At 42.9% G+C, this 20,811-nt stretch overlaps 1 protein-coding gene across 1 annotated transcript in view; it reads right to left on the reverse strand.

Annotated features, from left to right (window-relative positions):
- Window positions 1–20,811, reverse strand: part of HPCAL4 (hippocalcin like 4) — a 122,521-nt gene that overhangs the window by 63,044 nt on the left and 38,666 nt on the right. The gene's annotated exons all lie outside the window — the stretch shown is intronic.

The following is a 20,811-nucleotide window of genomic DNA, read 5'->3' on the forward strand; positions in this document are numbered from 1 at the left end:
CGATGTTCTGCGGAGATGTCTAGAGAAGTCAATTATAACATAAAAGCTTTCAGCCGCAGATGCTCTGATTGTGATTTACAAAAAAATGTGCTTCAAGGAAATGAACATGCAACATGTTGACCCTGGCAGGTTATCTAGTTATTAAACCATCTTTCAAAGAAAGTCTGTTATATTAGCCCTTGCGATGTGACACGCTTTATTGGGTCATTTCAGATTCTCACCACTGCTAGCTTGGTATTTGCAGCCGTCTGCAGCAGGCACATTGACCTAATAAACTATCTGGCTCCTGCAAACAAAATTAAGATCTGTAGCGAAGATACATTATCTCACCAAGCTATATTTCACAACAGGCCACTATAGGCTGGAGCAATGTCAGTCAAATAAATCATACCTGACTTGGAATATCTCTTCTCCAGCACAATAGGCTAATCAAAGCACTATGCCACATTGGAATCTGGAGTTTCCTGATTGGACATTTGAATGACTGCTAGGTTTAGATAGAGAGAACCACTAATGTATCACGAATAGGAAATGTCATGAAAGTGGCTAGCTTAAGAACGGCTCAATGTCCTGTACAATTGTGCAATCTCTTCACATGGCAAATTCTTGCCTGACATACCATATGTGAATGGTGAGAAGCGACTTTAGCTACTGCCCATTGAATTCTTGGTCTCTCAGCTCTGACAGTGAACTAGTCTTCGTACCAACTTTCATATCAGCTCCTCACATACCACACTGTTGCATTCCACAGGGGTCCAGCATATTCCATCTATTATTTAACATCTACCTAACCCCCTTAGCAAACTTCATTTAATCATGTAACCTCACCTGTTACAACTATATAGATGACACCCAAATTATTTCTAAAATAGGATGCTTGAAAGACCACTACAATTTAAAATGTGATGCTTCCCCGCGGCCCTTAGTGGATGATAAATAATCATCTAAAACGAAATACCACAAATATAGAGCTTATGGCCTGTGCACAATGACAGAAATACCAACCTACTGCCATATGGCCTAAGGAACATGAGGCCCTTCCAACAAAATCAAGAGAAGTCAGAAACCTAGGGGTAACCATGGATTCAGGCTTATATTTGACACTACATGTTAACAACGTAAAACAGAGTGCCTTATACAAAGTGAACCTCTACATTGCATCCTCTCATACCTTGGCTACCAGCATAAACTGTTAGCCAACCTCACACACTCGTAATCTCCAAGCTTGACTATACCAACAGCCTATACCTTGGCACACCTGTATTCATCATACGCAAAGTACAGCTCATCCAAAATGCTGCTGCAAGACTTCTTCTCCACCTTCACCCAAGAGAACACATGACTTAAGTCTTGCAGTCACTTCACTGGCTACCACGAAAGGCAATGTTTAAGGAACTTTACATTTTTCAGGGAGCTTCCAAGCAAAGGACTGCTATAACTGCACGCTAAATTCAAGCAATACAAGCAAATCAGGTCACCACTATCCACTTGCCATCATGCAGCCTTACTATAAGAAATCCGTAGGAAGCACTACTTTCACAGTCAAAGCTGCCAAGCTCTGTTATGCATGACCATACTGCATTCGAAGCATCCAGGAGCATATACGCTTCAGAAGACAGTTGAAAACATGGCTGTTTCCAAGACAACTACACCATCACACAACAACCTGGAAAGACAAGTAACAGCCCCAAACTCAGTCTTTAGCTTACAATCCACAGATTGGCACCAATACAATCAGCAAACTACTTTTGATAAGCACATTTTTGCTGTCTGTCTTTCACTCAAAGTGGCTTTGCATTGCTAAGTAAATACCAAAAATGATTTTCTGCTAGGGCTACCCCACAAAATTGATGCAACACCAACATAAAATCTCAGTAAATCTGCCACCTTGTGCATAGTTCTGGACCAGAGCTGGCATTGTTGAAGGGAGAGAGAAGTGACGAGATCTGCTGGGATGTGCATTGTTACTATCATCTCATATCTGAAAGCCACTGTAAGTTGTAAAGAAGCCACAGTGTATAGATATTCAAGACCTGCAGTCACCGACTTGCTTAAAGTCCCCCGATTGACCCGCAGTGTGTCAGAACTCTTAGGTTATTCCACAAATGTTCATTCAGTAATGGCTGATTCATTGGCTGCACATTACTGGTGATGGAAAAGCCTTATAGATTATATATCTTAATTGAATGTAAGAGGTGGTAGGTTTCTGACTTCTCTTAATATTGTTGAAGTTGCCTCGTGGTACGTAGGCCTTATGGTGGTAGACTGGTATTTTTGCCACTGTCCACAGGTCATAAGCTCTATATTTGTGGTAATTAACTTTAGATGGTTATTCTCATGTGTTTATGGTCCGAAGACAATCAACAAGTTATAAATTGTAGAGTTCTTTTGAACCATCCTTATTTAGAAATGATTTGGGTGTCAACTACATAGTTGTAACAGGTGAGGTTGAATGATTAAATCAAGTTTGATATGGGGGTTAAGTAGATGTTAAATAATAGAGGGAATATGATGGACCCCTGTGGAACGCCATAGTGTTGTATGTGAGGAGCTGATATGAAAGATGGTACCCACACTAATTGACTGTCACAGCTGAGAGGCCAAAAATTCAATGGGGATTAGCTGAAGTCCCTTCTCACCTTTCACATATGGCATGTAAAACAAGACTGTGCCATGTGAAGAGATTACACAACTGTACAGGACAATGAGTTGTGTTATTCTTAAGCTAGTCACTTTCATGACATTTCCGATTCGTGATACATAAGTGGGTGTCACTAAATAAATCTTCCAGTCATTCAGAAGTAATGTCCAATCAGGAAATTCAAGATTACAATATGGCATGGTGCTTTGATTAGCCTATTGTGCTGAGAAAGAGTTATCACAAGTCAGGTACGACGTATATTTGACTAACTTTGCTCCACCCTACACTGGTTCTATACAGATTCTTATTTTGCTTGCAGGAACCAGATAGTTTCTTAGGATAATGTGCCTGCTGCAGACAACTGCAAATACCCAAACTAGCAGTAGTGTGAATCTGAAATGACCGAATTTAGCCCATCGCGTCACAAAGAGCTGATATAACAGACTTTCTTTCAAAGATGATTTAGGGCCTGATGTAGGTAATTCTAATTTACCACTTCCAAAATACCAAATCATACCGATTCGGTATTTAAGAAGTGGTAAATTAGAGGGGGGGAAATGTAGGTAATTCAGAATCGGTAAATACCGAATCGGTAAGATTCGGTATTTGCCGATTCTGTAAATACCGAATCGGTATCCCCCATTGATGCCTATGGGCCTTGAAGCCCATAGGAATCAATGTGGAAAACCGAATCGGTATTTACCGATTCGGTAAATTCCGAATTTTGCAAGGGTGCAGGGGGTGTCACTTTTACACCCTCTGGCACCCCAATTCCGGACTTGTGTGCCATGTGGCACACAGACATGCCCTAAGGGCATGTCTGTGTGTCACATTGCACAGGTGTGCATGCACACCTGTATTCGGTATTTTGCCACCCAATAGGATTGGGTGGTAAAATACCGAATCTGACTGGCCTTTGGGACTCAGAAGAGTCCCACCTACATATGGAAGTTACCGAATCGGTAAAAATACCGATTCGATATTTTACCGACTCGGTAAATTTTCCAATTTGGTAAATTTACGGAATCGGTAAATTGGCCACCTACATCAGGAATGACCATTTACCGGTTGGTAACGGCCGAAATCGGCCATTACCGGTCGGTAAATGGTCACCTACATCTGGCCCTTGGTATCTAAATAACCCTGCCAGGGTCAACATGCTGAGGATTCATCTCCCCATTGTACCAAATATTGTGGAAATCAAAATCAGGGGGTCTGAGGCTCAACGCATTTGTGTTATAATGGACCTCTCTAGACATCTCTGCAGAACATCGACTAACATTTTCTGATTTTTGTATATTGTAATTTAAGATCTGTGTAGTATGAATCAGTTTTTTAAAATGTATTGACACTTTTTAAATTTATGCATTATCTTTATCTAATGGATGACCATAACAAATAAAGTGCTGTTATAAGGTCCTATATAATTAACATACTAAGTGCATAATATTTGGTGAACATTTGGGGTAGCATTTTTATTTGGAGAAGTGTGGGAACACTAGGTATTAAGAATTTTAAGACTCCTCACTGATTTCAGAATTTACTTCACAGAAATATGAGGAAAATCTGTGATTTCGCCAGAGTTTGATGTTTACTGTGCACTCTGGGGAAGAAAAGGTATTGGGATATATGCAAGCTACACCACCTCAGACTACACTAAGTACCTTGTTTTCAGAAATGTTTCTGCCTGGCAGGTTTCCCTGGGTATAGAACGATTCCTGGCATAAATCCTGCAGCTTCCCACATCACCAGAATTGGTCAATTTGCAAGGCAAAACCTTGATAATTTCTTATGTCTTGAGGGCCTACGCAAATCTTTCCTTTTATAGGCTATAGCTTAGCCACACAAGTAGCTTACTATTGTTAGCAGGAGAAGTGTTGGAAACCTGTGGGGTAGGACATTTGTGGATCGCTGTAGATACCATTTGGGTTGTCTGTCTTCTTTAGCTTTGCTGTGTAACATCAGTGCGCACATCGTGCTGGGCAATACAGCAAAACAAAAAGTCAAACGTGGGATAATGTGATTTTAAAGCACAAGTTTGCACTTTATTTTCTACAATAGATCCTGTTGTATAATACAAAAATCACATTTAAACTCCTAATAAGGTCTAATCATTGTTACTTAAACCACATTGCTTTTGGCAAATTGCTTAAAAATGGCACCCCTTTGTTATTTGCTACTATATGCTCCTGGTGAAGACCACTAATGCCTTCCCTGTTAATGCACATCAGCAATGTCTACATTTGCTGGTATAGTCACTGGAAAGTACAACCCATTTGCTGAGAAGTCCACGTTCCATAAAGGAGGGGATTTAGATTTCTAATGTCCATTTAAATACAGAAGTCTTTAATTAACAGTTTCATAACATGAAGCTTGATTTTTATCTGCACCTGTAGAAATGCAGAACTATCCCTCAACAAGTAATTATTTTCCATTTCTATTACACATAGCAGGCTTCCATACTTTCTACGTTTACCGCTAAGAAAAGTGCATGCTTGACTAGGAAATGTTAGCCATATAGAGGGGGCCACCTTCAGGTGCTATGCAAGGAGTCTACTGCATGTGAAAGAGTAGAGACTGTCCACAATTCTGGAAATGGAGGGCTCTGTAACATCCAAATGGGAGGTACCATGCAAGCAGCACCAAAGACAGATGTTATCACAAAGCAGGATCCTAGATGCAAACCCTGAAACCACCACTCAGGGCATTAGAAGCAGTGTTGCTGCATGCCCATCTGGGGATCATCTAACTGGAGATGGAATTAGTGCCTTAGCCAGGCCACCTCCCTCTAATGGACCCATCCCGGGCTCACACAATCACCTATCCTTTATCATGCCTACCTGTTTGCTGGAAATATCTAACAAAGGTCTCCTTTTGTAAGACATCTTTCGCTCAACTTACCTGTAACTATGAGGGGCGTATGCCAGTGTTGGAGCCTGCTTTTAGTCTATGCAGTTTAAAATGGTGCTTTTGATGAAATGAGATTGAACTATCCATCTTTTGTCAGAACCTTTTTGTGAAATTCATTATGGGACGCCCTGTAAAATTACATTTGAATTCTTTTTAGTTTTCACTATTTATGCAGCCGTAAAATGTTTAAAACACACTGTTCGCCATTAATTTCTCTAAATATTCTTGATGGATATGCTCCTGCCTCTCGGTAAAGTTCTTTTTTAAATTAGTGGAGTTACATTAAACCTTCACTTTTGAATTTGGTTAGAATTAGGAAACTCCACACTTTATGAAGATCTGAAGTTTCCTACATTTAGGTGAGGTAAGGTTTATCCTCTCAGGCACTTCAGGCATGATGATTTCCCGATGCAGAATGTCCCAGTAAGGACATCCTCCTGCAGAAAAAAAATTGAATGTGGATGCTGGTCATCCACCACCTGAGGTAAGAGGTGTGGGAGGGGAGGCTCTGAGCTGAGGCAAGCTTATGTATTACTAAAAAACAGAACTTAATAAGATTTGCATTGCACAAAGCTTGAACAGAGTCAGCCTACTTTACACCAGTCTACTTTTAATCCCTTCTGATTGATAGGATTTAAAGGTGGATTGTGAAAAGTTCAGTTAAATTACCTTAAAAAATCCACATATTACTGCACATAGAATCACGCGGGGAGCACCTGAATATCAAAACTAGATTATCAATGGCGCAGTATATTGAGAACTGAATATTGAATCCATAATACTGACAGCTAAGAAAGTATAGTTTTTCTATACCTTACTCCACATATATGTACCTACACTATATATATATATATATATATATATATATATATATATATATATATATATATATATATATATATATATATATATATATATCAGAGGTGCTGCTCAAGCTTATCGTGCCCGCTCCAGAACGAAAGTTGCGTCGTCGTGGGAGGACTCCTTGGGCCAAGTCCTATATATTAAATAAAGAATTTACGACGCTTGTGGGATTATAAAAGTTTCTTTAATCCGCTGCCGCCAAACGCGTTTCGACTGCCAAGCAGTCTTGCTCACTGGACAAAAGGAGAAAGCGCGCGGCCATTTTTAAATAACGAAACTGCACGTACTGAACTACATGTCAAATGACATGAAAGACAGACTCTTAGTTTTTGCACGTAGTCACACCAATACATTGAAAATTGCTCTTTTTCCAAGCAAAACAACGTGGCAATTACATTTGCAATAAATACATTTCAGTGGTTCCGGCAAAAAATCATTTAAACATTATTTGTCAATTTAGAGCATTCGGTAAATCACCTATGCTCAGCACTGCATTTCATTGAAATTTGTCAACAAACTTTATCGACAATGCTCGGATGCACAGTCCAAGAATAATGCCCAAGTGGGCCCTTGAATATTGTACTGATTGGTAATGGACTGCAGTAGAAAATAATCCATAGTCAAAAAAAAAGGCAAGTGAGCTTACGCATCCCACAACTAAGTCATCCTGCTCTGAACATGCCGTAATCCATTAATGCCAAAATCACTAAATCAATACATTTGTTTTGCCAAAATTCATTTTCAAATACAGTTTCTATGGGAATATCATCAAAGTCAATTCAGTGAATTTAGTGCATTGCATGTCTGTCCAAAAACATCCTAACCGTGATTAATTAGTACTCTTACTACAGGCGGCTACCCATACATATTCACATGATTCATTTTTAAAGGTGTGTGTGTAAATCTTCCTCAATGTTGAGGCTACTAGGCTGTTTTGAATCTAGCTTGATGATGTGTAGAGACTCTAACCGTCTCAATTTTTTAAGGCGGTTACCGCCTCTCAAGCTCGCTGGAATGGAGTCAATCACACAATATGTAAGACCAGTAGAATCTCTATTATGTGCACTCTCGAAATGTCACGCTACAGGATAGGATCTGTCAGAATTTTTGATGGCTCGCAAGTGTTGTAAAATGCGTTTATGTACTTCATTTATTGTGCTGCCTACGTATCGCAAGCCACAAGGGCATTGCAACACGTAGACAGCGTACTCTGTCTTGCATGTGTATTTGCCTTCAATTTTTTCCATCCTGCTGGAAAGGCCCAGTTTGTAATTGCTACAGTTTACACCATGCGTGCATGCCTTGCACTTTAGACATTTTACAAATCCATTTTTCTCTGTTAGCCAGTTATTTTTTTCGGGCGTGGTCTTTTGAGTGTGTTGCTCACTAGGGAATCTCTGAAAGATTTAGATTTCCTGAAAGTAATTTACGGTCTCATGTCGACCTCCTTCCCCAGAATGGGATCATTTTTGATAATATGCCAATGTTTGTTGAGTATTCTTCTCACCTCAACATGTTGTTTACAAAAGGTCGTTATAAATCTACACTGACTTTGTTTTTGTTGGGCGGTCTTCTGGTTTGAGAATAGGATATCCTCCCTTTTCTTTTTGGACGCTTTACAGATTCCCTAATCGATCCAATTCTCAGGGTACCCTCTTTCTTTAAATCTTCTTTTCAGCACCCCTAGTTCTTTTACTGTCTCTTCTGGGGTACTACAATTTCACCTAACCCTTAGGCTCTCTCCATAGGGAATGCTACACTTCAAATTCATGGGATGAAAGCTCTGCGCATGCAGCAATGTATTACCACTTGTGGGTTTTCTGTAAAGACTAGTTTGCAGCCTTCCATTTTCTACATAATCTTTGAGGTCAAGGAAATTTACATTCTCACTGCTGATGGAACTAGTAAAAGAGAGATTCAGATCATTAGATTGCAGGATGTTGATAAATGCCTTAACTTCGCATTCTGTACCTCTCCATACCAAAAATAGGTCGTCTATGAAACGACTCCAGTGAACTATATGTTCCTCCCACTCTTTTTGGTACTGCGTCCAGACAACCTGCTCCTCCCACCAGCCCATATGCAAATTAGCATAGCTGGGGGCGAAGCAGGTCCCCATAGTAGTACCACACACTTGGTGAAAAAGTTGCCCGTGGAATAGAAAAAAATTACTTGTCAAACATTTTTCCACCATGCGTGGAATCATTTGAGTACGTGACCACAGAGTAATAGATCTTGTACCCAAAAAGTGTTTTACTGCACGTAAGCCATCAGAATGCCTTATACTAGTGTATAATGTGGCGACGTCTATTGTAACCAATAGATAGTCATCTTCCCAAGGTATGTCATAAATCCTCTTAAGGAAATCCTCGGTATCAAGTATGAATGATGGAAGTGCCTTAGTGAGTGGATTGAGGAAAGAATCTACAAATTTTGAAGTGTTTTCCAAAGCACTGCCAATAGCAGATATTATTGGGCGGCCAGGGGGATCAGCAATGTTCTTATGCACCTTAGGTATTAGATAAAATACTGCTGTGGTGGGTTGATCAATTTTAAGAAACGTAAATTCATCATGGCTTATCAATGATGAATCATACCAACTTTGTAGTTCACTGTTAAATTGTTCGTTGCTTTTTACCATCATGCTTTCCGCTACTCTAACATAGCATTTCTTGTTATTCAGTTGTTTATATGCCTCTAACAGGTATTTCTCCCTGTCCCAAAGGACTACATTGCCCCCTTTTCAATGTATTGGTGTGACTATGTGCAAAAACTACGAGTCTGTCTTTCATGTCATTTGACATGTAGTTAATTACGTGCAGTTTCGTTATTTAAAAATGGCCGCGCGCTTTCTCCTCTTGTCCAGTGAGCAAGACTGCTTGGCAGTCGAAACGCGTTTGGCGGCGGCGGATTAAAGAAACTTTTATAATCCCACAAGCGTCGTAAATTCTTTATTTTATATATATATGTATATATATATATATATACTGCACCGGCCAGGGGTGCAGAACAGTTGGCCCTGCTGCATTTGTGACCCGGACTTCCTACTGGCAACACGTTGTTTACAGCGTCTACACGGCTCGGGGTACCGAGATGTCCGGAGACCGCCGATCTGGGTGAAGCCGATTTGGGAGACTTGAGGTATTCTATCTCTACAGGGGTGCAATATTGTCATAAGGTACGGCCCCTACTCTACTGTGGCTTCATCTCAGTTGGTGGCAGCAGTCCGAGGGCACTCGGTGAGGTGTTCGTGACATTTGGAACTTCCAATGGGGGATACCTGTAACACTCACCTGCAGAACTTAAACCAGCCCGCACCAACGTGTTTTCTCTGCTCCCCGTGCCGCCAACCTGGATACATGAACATGATGTACTCTGGGAGTTGTAGTTGGGACATTTTACTAAACGATCAACAGGTGTGCTGAACATTTGCCTACATTGGGGGAGGTGAATTAAGGGCGTGGCAAGCATCTAAGAAGGAACAGAATTGTAGAACTGAAGCAGGACTCCATGCATTGCAGGGCGCTGAAGAAGGCTTTGTGCAGAAATGCATTCGCCGCCACTGTGTTGCTCTGAATTAAACGTGCTTCCTTGCTGACTGCAATGTCATCAGTGATGTCATTTGAGATGTCATCAGTGATGTCATCAGTGATGTCACTGACCATGTCATGAATGATGTAATATGTGACATCATCAGCAGTGGATTGCGGGTGCGCAAAATATAGTTAGTACAAATAACTATATAGGAGCAATTTCAATGGTTTTTTAAATGCTAATTCCTAACTATATAAGGCCTGAAACCTATGTTTTTTTAAGTGAATTTGCAAGGTTTTTAAAATGCTAATTCCTAACTATATAAGGCCTGAAACCTATGGTTTTTAAGTGAATTTGCAAGGTTTTTTAAATGCTAATTCCTAACTATATAAGGCCTGAAACCTATGTTATTTTAAGTGAATTTGCAAGGTTTTTTAAATGCTAATTCCTAACTATATAATGCTTGAAACCTATGGGTTTTTCAGTGAATTTGCAAGGTTTTTTAAAAGCTAATTCCAAACTATATCAGGCGTGAAACCTATATTTTTTTTCAATACATTTCTAAGGTTTTGTAAATGCTAATTCTATTAGCGGATAACGCTTATATATGTTATTATCCTTCTGGGACCACCTGAGCAGCCATCTTGTTTGTCAGGAGAAGTGAGGCACAAGAGAGCACAAAACAAGAGTGGAAGACGCAAAAAGGAGGCAGGGTTGAGACCCCCTGACCCTCTAGCCCTTCTCAGGGGGTCCCAGAAAGACTACCAAGTTTTTAAATCGCGGGGTACGCGCACCGTACGCGTACCGTACACGTACGGTACGCGTACCCCGCAATTTTTTTGATATTTTTTTTTGCCCTTTGGGGTCCTTTTGAGACCCCCTGAGAAGGGCTAGAGAGTTGGGGGTCTCTAACCTGCCCCCTTTTCGTGTTTTCCACTCTTGTTTTGGGCTCTCTTGTGCCTTAGTTCTCCTGAAAAACAAGATGGTGGCCAACACTTCCTGGTTTGGACAGTTTGAAATGTTGACAGTCGACTGCCAGCCAATCAGAAACTCGCTTGCGTACGTAAGGGTACGCACACATACGCGTACGGTACACGTATCGTACGCGTACGGTGTGCGTACGGTGCACGTACGGTGAGCGCATATAGATATATAATTTGCTCAAATTCAATTGTCTCAACAACTTCTGGAGGGATTTTCATCAAATATAGAAAAGGCACAACTGCATACCTGTCCCTACCATTTTTCCAAGTTTGGTGTAAATCCGTTCAGCCATTCGGGCTGTAGCCGTGTCTAAAGGTCCCATAGAAAATGCCATTTTAAAAATGTCAAATTAAACTTTCTCATGAACTACTGGAGGGATTTTCACCAAACATAGCAAAGGCACATCTGCATACCAGGTCCAACCATTTTGCAGAGTTTGGTATAATTCCATTCAGCCGTTCGGGCTGTAGCCGTGTCTAAAGGTCCCTATAGAAATTAACATGGGGAAAACACGTTTTGGGACCCCCCTTTTGGCCCCCGCTTGACGAATCCCCCCGAAACTTTCAGGGATGGAGCAGAGCGGAGCTGGCCAAAATTCTGGAAAATTACACACAGATTCCTCAATCGGCGCCAAAGTTATTCCCAATAGAATGTTGAGCGCATATAGATATATAATTTGCTCAAATTCAATTTTCTCAACAACTACTGGAGGGATTTTCACCAAATAAAGAAAAGGCACTACTGCATACCTGTCCCTACCATTTTGCCGAGTTTGGTGTAATTCGGTGTAGCTGTTCGGGCTGTAGCCGTGTCTAAAGGTCCCATAGAAAATGCCATTTGAAAAATTTCAAATTACATTTTCTCAAGAACTACTGGAGGGATTTTCACCAAACATAGCAAAGGCACATCTGCATACCAGGCCCTACCATTTTGCCAAGTTTGGTGTAATTCCATTCAGCCGTTCGGGCTGTAGCCGTGTCTAAAGGTCCCTATGGAAATTAACATGGGGAAAACACGTTTTGGGACCCCCCTTTTTTCTCGGCCCCCGCTTGACGAATCCCCCCGAAACTTTCAGGGAAGGAGCGGAGTGGAGCGAAGCAATTATAAAGAAAAGTACATGCAGATTCCTCAATCTGCGCCAAAGTTATTCCCAATAGAACGTTGGGGATTTCCTATGGTAACTAGGTCCTAACTATATATACCTACAGGTATATATATATATATATATATACACACACATACACTCAATATATGTAAATGTGAAATTAGGAATAGTAAATCTATACTTCCCTATATGCACTTACTTTTCAATATTCTGTCCTCGATAATCTTATACTACAATATTCTGGGGGGGGTCGTAGTAGTACAACCAGTATTTGAGAAAGTATTCACCTATAGAGCACCGCTTTAATGTTTGGTCATAGTTGAGGGCCATGCCCCCCTAAAAAATACTTCTGGCTACAGACCTGGACGAAAGAATGAGCACCATCTCTGCCTGTGACAGGTGACATCTGACTGGCCTCTGCCAACCATCAAGTCAAAACATTTGAAAACATGAAAAGAATCAGATGGAAAAGTGTAAAGTCACAAGATGTGTCGGCTGCGCTAGTCTTTACACAAAGGTTTGTGCAAGGAAAGATGAATGGAAGGAAAGGAAGATACGTGTAGATGGAGGAGCCTATGGCCTTATGAGAGGGTAGAGTGAGTGGAGTAGGCGAGTGAGAAATTGTGAGAAGGGAAGTGTGTGGAGGAGGAGAGTGAGCTTGACATTATTTAGCACAGTCTTTTCGTATGTAGTTATTTATGAAATCAGGAGGATGTGACACATTCTAGTCACACTACACCCTGCTCCACTTAAAACCCCAAACATGATCCAATGCTTGGTCCTGTGCTTCCAGAACCAAGAGGAACGCGCCGCTTTTGGCCGCCATATTGGGTTGGGCATTTAGGAGGTCTACACTATCTGTAGGCGCCATCTTGTGTGAGGGGCCAGTGGCTTGCCCCTACAGGACTCCCACGATACTCCGGTATTTAAGATGGCCACCTCCCAAGCGCGCAGAGTCGGCGCGCAGCGGGCGCGACGTAGGCGCGCCGGAGGTGCGCCAGAGGCAAGCCCGTTTGCGCCCGTTCGCGCAACGTGCGCGCCTAGGGCCGGCTACTCTGCCCTTTCAACCACTTCACGCATAGTCTATTCTAGGACAGAACTTTTGCAGTTTAGACCGACCCAGACACCTTGTACTCGGCAGGATATTCCTACTGATACGCCGGAGCCGCTTTTATGTGGCTTACTTAACGTCCGGTCACTTTGCAAGCACCATACGGAGATTGTTCTTCTTATTGAGTCCAGTGGACTGGATGTGCTTTTCCTTACGGAAACTTGGACACGGGCGGACAGTGAGGTAGAACTGGGCTTGGCCTGCCCCTCGGGTTATAAAATTAGGCATACTCCTCGCTTGAAGAATAGAGGTGGCGGAATAGGATTCATCTTCAGGGAAACCTTAACCCTCTTGCAGCTAGAGATCAAGGAGGTACCGGGCTTTGAGCTCATGGGCTTCTCCTTTAAAGGGCATGAGAGAACGCTACATTCAGGGGTTCTCTGTTATAGACCGCCGGGTAATGTACCATCAACTCTGCCGGAATTTATTGATCTCATCTATGACCTATCTAACTCCCATACTAGATTGTTAGTTCTGGGAGATTTCAATCTGTGGCCGAATGGGCCTTTGGATACTGCCTACAATGATCTCTGCCAGGCTTGTGGCAATATTCAGTTGCAACAGCTGGTCCTTTCCGCCACCCATCTGAAGGGTCACATACTGGATATGGTTTTTGCTGACGCTCAGCAGGTAGCGGTGAAGGACATCATGCCCCAATGCTGGACGAATCATGCACTCATTTCTTTCTATCTCCACCTACCGGCTATTTCGTCGAGTGATACAAGGCTGAGACATGCCAAAATGGGCCGACCTTGGTCTAGACTTTTAAAATCTCCAGCTCTGGCTACTCTACTTCCTGAGAAATTTATACTGGAAGGTAGCATTGACCAAAGCTATGCCAGCCTGTGTCGGCAAATATCTAACTCTTTGGATAAAGTGGCCCCATTGCGCAGATCAAGGGACAGACAAAACCGAGCTATGCCTTGGTATACTAACGATCTTTTGCAATTGAAGTTGAGATGCAAGCGGGCAGAGAGGGCATGGAGGAAGCACTATTTAGATGCAGCAAAGTTACCTTTAGGCAGGCACTACAGGAATATAAAGCACAGAACAAGTGTGCAAAAGCGGCCTACTTGGAAGACACGCTGAATCAGGCGACTAACAAATCACAGACCTTGTTTAAGATTGTGAATGATCTTTCCCACCGACTGGTGCCATGAATAACATCCCAGTCTCTCAGGCTTTATGCGACTCTCTGGCAGCTGCCTTTGAGGACAAGATCGCCACTATTCTGAGCGGACTTGCTGGATCGACTCCACCCATGTCAGCATCACTGGATAATCCAGTTAGTCGGGGCGCTCCAGAGGATTTTTCTTTGTTGTTCCCAGATGGGAGCTCCGGATGAATCCTCCAGTCGACCCCAGCAGAGTAGTCTTCCTCTCAGTCTGGGTGCTCCGGAAGCTTCTTCCAGTCGACCCCAGCTGAGTTGTCCCCCTCCCAGTCTGGGAGCTCCGGAAGTACTTTCCAGTCGACCCCAGCGGAGTTGCCCCCCTCTCAGTACGGGTGCTCTGGATGAACCTCCCAGTCGACCCCAGCTGAGCTGTTCCCCTCTCAGTCTGGGAACTCCGGAAGAACCCTCCAGTCGACCCCAGCTGAGCTGTCCCCCTCTCAGTCTGGGTGCTCCGGATGAATCTCCCAGTCGACCCCAGCTGAGTTGTTCCCCTCTCAGTCTGGGAGCTCCGGATGAATCTTCCAGTAGACCCCAGCTGAGTTGTTTTTTTCTCCCTCCTTTTGATGAGTTCTGCAAACTGGCACAGACTGTGTCATCAGGCTCCCCGCTGGATCCACTCCCGCACAAATTCTGGAAATTGTTCCAGAAAGAACTTTTTCATCCACTGCATTCCATGTGCCATCAGTCGTTTGCCACCGCAACTGTCCCAGAGAGCTGGAAGTTGGCAGTGGTTTCACCCCTCCTGAAGAAATCCACACTTGACCCCACCTGCTTGTCAAATTACAGACCCATTTCCTTGCTCCCTTTCCCGGTTAAGATCATGGAGAAGCTGGTTACCCGATCTCTATCTAGATTCTTAGAGGATAACACCTGGTTGGATGTGGCCCAGTTTGGTTTCCGGCCAGCTCACGGGACGGAGTCTGCGCTGGTGGCCGTGCTGGACAATCTTCGTTCGCGGGTCGACACGGGTCGGGCAGCCTTTTTAGTGCTGCTCGACATGTCGGCCGCGTTTGACACAGTCAGCCACTCCACCCTTATCGAGAGGCTGGAGGAGATCAGAGTCACGGGGTTGGCAAGGGACTGGTTAGTCTCGTATCTCAACAACAGGCAGCAGGTGATGGCTTTGCCGCCTTTTAGGTCGGATGTGCGGAGAGTTGGGCAGGGGGTGCCCCAGGGCTCGGCCATCAGTCCTATATTATTCAATCTGTACCTCCGTCCCCTGATCCAATTGATAAGTTCCTTTGGTATTTCGGTGTTTAACTACGCCGACGATACCCAATTGGTCTTTTCTCTGGAGGGTAAAGATGCCATCTCCTTAGAGACTTTTCACTGCTGTATGTCAGCCACAGCGGATTGGCTACGTTCCAACTCCCTCGAGTCAGTTTAATGGGTCAAAAACAGAGGTGCTGCATTGTTCTAATGATCGGGTTCCGCGTCTATTGCCAGATGATTTCTGGCATCCCTCCTTTCCTGGGGCAGTGACTGCAGCAGAATCTGCTCGCAATCTGGGGGTCATGTTTGGCCCCAACTTACAATTGGACATCTTCGTTAATAAAACCGTAGCCACTTGCATGATGCTGCTTCGGATGTTACGTAAAGTTCTACCATTGCTCCCAGCGCAGGCTAGGCCTGAGGTAGTGCGGGGTATCATTCTAAGCAGATTGGATTATTGCAACGCACTGCTTCTGGAGGCGCCTAGCACGCTGGTGGGCAAGCTGCAGCGGGTACAAAACATGGCAGGCAAGCTGGCACTTTCTCGCTCGCGCACTGCCTCCTCCTCCATGGCACTCATGGATTTACATTGGCTGCCTGTCCATCAACGGATCCTTTTTAAAGCATCCTGTCTAGTTTTTAGAGCCTTGCATGGACAGGGTCCAGTTCTGCTGCAGAATTTATTCTCATGGTACTCCACCCCTCGGAGACTACGTTCTTCCTCTGCGTATCTGGTGACGGTTTCCAGAGTTCAGAGGGTAAGGATGGGTGATCGGTCGTTTAGTTTTGCGGCTGCTAGACTCTGGAATTCTCTCCCGATATTGCTGAGGAGTCAGGGTGAATTTCTATCTTTTAAGAGAGGTCTGAAGGCCCACCTGTTTCCAAGAGCAGTGTGATTTTGCATCTGTGGTTTCGGCTTGCTGAATCAAAAGCGCCAGGATACCCTCTGGGTGACAGTACAGCGCTATACAAATATGCCAATACAATAACCAATTGCCCATATTTAGCAGCTTTCATATTAGGATCAGGAATGTTGTGTCAAACTATAAGAGGCAAGTGGATTCCAGAGGTGCCACTTTGCAGGTTTTGACTTGAAATGTTGTGCTTGTTTTTGGCAATGTACAGCACACTGCTGCCTCTTGGCTAGGTTTGGGCAATAGAAATACCAAATACATAAGGATATACAATGAGGGTGAGAACACCTTCCACGCATGAGCCCAAAAGTGTGCTCAGAAACAACACAAGACTTACTAGAGCATTGTTTGGATCTAAATTGAACCATAGTTCTCTGTCCTATCGGCTTTGGCTCTGCTGGAAAATCTGGTTTTGTTAAGTCTACAGGTTTTTTTCTAAACCTCTTAAGCATTATTACAACATTCAGTGAATTAGACGCTTTCCAGCAGCACTGAAGTTGAAAAGGCATCACCTTCTCTGTGTCCCATTCATTGTCACAAATCCCTTAATCTTACTTTTCACCACATATCCTACTCATCTCTTTATACCTCCTCCTATTACTCCCAATAATGTATCTTTTTCTTCTGATACCCGCCTACCATATTCCTGCCCTTGCATTCCCAAGATTCTCTCAATTGTCTCCACCAACTTCCATATGCCTCTCACCTTCATACCATGTATCATCTTTCTCTACCTCACTCACTTGTAACAATCCCATACTTTACTCCCTTACCCTTGTGAATCACTCAAACAACGTTGATCCTATGTTCTTCACTACCTTCTTTGACCTCTTTCCCTATACATTAGCCCTAACCTCCTCTGTCACTATTCCAGAATTATTATACATCACTCACCCTTTCACTTCTCATATTATATGTCCGCTTCACGCAATGCACTCTCAGTACCCTATAATAAACCCCAAGCAACTCTATCCATCCACCCTAGATCCTTACCTCAGTCATACTTCTATCTCTGTACTTCTATGTAGTGCTTCTTCTAGCCTTTTCCCCTCATTCCCCACCCGTGTCTATATTCCTAACCATATCAACCTACTCATAACCTGTTATTTTGCATACCCCTTTTCACACCTTCCTCTATTATTCCTTTTTCTCACTCCAATGTTTCCTTATTCTCAATGCCACATACTCCTTTAACATTCCACTCTATCTGCATCTTTCTTGATCTCTTATTTCCTTCAGTACACTCTGTTTCCTGTTACATTCCCTTTTCTCACTACAGCTCCCTCTCTCTCTCTCTAGGCAGAACCATGCCTCTAAGAAGCCAGATATTTTGTCCCAATCATTATGGAATGCAGCATCTGTCGTTCAACAATGGAGCTTTAGGGTGTGTGTTATAAGTAGAACACCAGCAACAACAACACACTGCTCAGAAGTATGTCTTGACACTCTTAGGTTCATAAAAACAAGAAGTCAAAGGTTTCTTCACTGAGGTGATTATGAGCTAGTGACTCAGATATAGCATGGCACAAAAAAATAGCAATATACGCTAGTGATCATTCACGGCAATAGATTCAAAATCATAAAGATCATTATTTACACCATAGATTAACAACATCACAAATAATGATCACCTAAGCAAACTGGAAGGTCTTGGCACTTTCTGGGTTTTGGGTGAGATCCTAAATGCTATTTTAGCACTACTGATGCGCGTCACTATCAACGCATAAGACTGAGTCCTATGAATCAGGTTCACTATTTGGAAATGAAAATCATAACCAACATTCTCTATGTAATGAGCTGGTGGGCCAAAACTATGTTAATGTCTACTGAACTAGTCCCTAACGTCCAGTTCACATACAGGAAAGAGGAAATATGTCATCTGCATTGGCAACTGACATTTCAAAAGAAAATTGATAAGGCAATATCTGGACCCCTCCATTGACCAGAAAAACATTTGTTCTGTTCTACTTCCTCAAGAGGTTGAGACCACCATGTTGGTATTAATCCAACATGGTGGGACAGACGGGCCAATGATGAAGCATGCCACAAATAAGTGGGTGAGGCCTTTCCATCCAAAATCTTCTTTTGCTTTTTGTTTCCTAGAGGCATGGTCTATATATTCCAGTAAGGTGAAGGAATATCAAATTTGCCATATTTTTGTGGTTTTGTGACGTAATTTCACAGCCAATCCCCAGCCAAATCATATCTAGGCAGCGTAGCTCGGCATTCTGGGTCAATGTGGCAGAGCTTTTGGTTTGCAAACACTCCTTATCCTACCAATAAACCTGCCACTTAAAGATATCACTGGACCCAATTCCTTTATAGTTGTTAAGCTGCATAGGAATTTAGGAGAAAAGTGCTCTTTATCCACAGGTTAAGACAAATGCAGTCTTTTCCAATTTTGCAGGGGTAGCAACCTAATGGGCTTATACAGAAAGGGTTCTTTCTGGGAAGTTGGACAAGGGGTCTGCAATCTATGGAGGTGTACAAGATTCACCTCCACAAAGGGAGATGAAGGAGAGGCTTAAGATGGTATGCCGGCTTCTCCAATCAATGTCCATATACCACATTGACTTAAGCTTAACTTGTCAACTGCTGGATTGCAGAATGCATTTGTAGAAGTGAAAAGAGCAGGGGCAAAGAAGGGGAGCACACTCACCATGTTTCTCTTGCCATTTCAAGTTCCATGTCAAGTCTTTGTTCTGACTGAAAGTGTTCTTACTTTGAGTTTCAACTAGGCACCTGAATGTCGGATATTAGAAACATATTTTTCCAGTAGGTTCCCATAGAAGGTCACTGTCATCCGGGTCTTGTGTCTGAACAAAAACGATGGGAGTATGTACAGTCCACTCATCATAGTGTACCTCCTCTTATTCCTTGCAGGATGTTGCTGCTAAAGAGAGTCTGCAGTTACCAACCTTTTAAGGATCCTGCAAAAACAACTTTCTGCAACAGGTCAATGCCATTCTCAGTACAAATGCAGATGGCTTCTTCTGGAAACTGAAAGGAAATCCAGTGACCAGTCATAGGGGAGGCCAGTTTTGAAAATCAGATTAAAGTATAATCCATCCAAAGGGGATCTCAGTCTTTAACTACAAGACACATGGAGAGGGGAAGTCAGAACTGTAAAAGGTTTGGGATGCTTAGTGGGTCCGCCTATCAAGGATGTAATTTGCCTAAACTTATGATGCTCAGCATATGTTCTGGTTCTGACTAAATGTACAGGTAAAAGGGGTGGGGGAGAGCCTGATCATGGCTCACTGTACTCCTGATCTCCAGATTTTGGGCTGTGTATAGAGGGAGACCAAAGCCAGACAATTACAAATCAAAACAGGAAAAGGAAAACAATATGAAAGGCTGCTGGAACAGGAAAAGCCACTCAGACTTGTCTTTCCTACTGTAGTGGAGCGGGGGGAGGTAGAAGCTTTGCCTGTATCTGGGGGCATTGGGAGAAGTCTGAATTTCATATATTCATCTCAATAGAATGTTTATTTTGCTTAACAGTCACCGTTTCCTCCTAAGAGGATCACCACTCCTCCCTTGACGGGGGTTGAGGGCACACATTGGGAGTGCCCTTAATATAGCAGAATTTGTACTCTGCTAGAGGAGCAACCACCACATGCATTATGTAGAATACCTTTCAGTGGGCTTGAGAGTGTACCGCAAGGGGCAGGAAATATTGTGCAAAATAAAGGCAAGACGGCACAGCAACACGGAACCAACATATGGTTTGTCGGGCCTAACATACCCTTTTCACATAAAAGCCCATTTTCTAAATCAGCACTTGTTGGTAGTCCAAAAGACAGGTGGTGAGCTTGACCCTAGAACTAGAAGCACTGAATATTTTTATGCAGCAGGGAAGGGTTAATCACGAAAGAAACAGGACAAGGAAATGAGTGTCCAGTAACTGAATTTCCCTCCCCTGTCAAACTCAGGTCTTAAACATCTCCTGGAGCAGTGAGCGTCAAAGTATGGAAATACCTCACACTTTCTGAATTCAGGACATCATCTGGTGACAAGTCTGGGAGGCACAGGGGATCCAACTTGATTTGTTTTCTACTTTGCCGAGCAGGGTATGTGCAAGCACGTCCTTGTCCTTGGAGTCATAGGAGAGGAAACGAGAGGACCACTGGCAATTTAGCCATCAATTCCAACAATTAGCGTTATAGTTGATTTTTTTCAATGAAAATATTCAGATTTTCATTAATGAGTTGGTAATGTGATTCAGGCTTTGGCACAAACTACACTTAACCTTTGATAAGCACTACCTGGCTCTCTTAATCTTGGGTGTATCTTAGATACATTTTTGGATGATCTCATCGGTCGATGCAACAGACTAAAATGTATTAATATTTGGAGATAAAA

The sequence above is a fragment of the Lissotriton vulgaris genome, chromosome 2_1, assembly GCF_964263255.1.
Source record: "Lissotriton vulgaris chromosome 2_1, aLisVul1.2, whole genome shotgun sequence".
Taxonomy (NCBI): Eukaryota; Metazoa; Chordata; class Amphibia; order Caudata; family Salamandridae; genus Lissotriton; species Lissotriton vulgaris.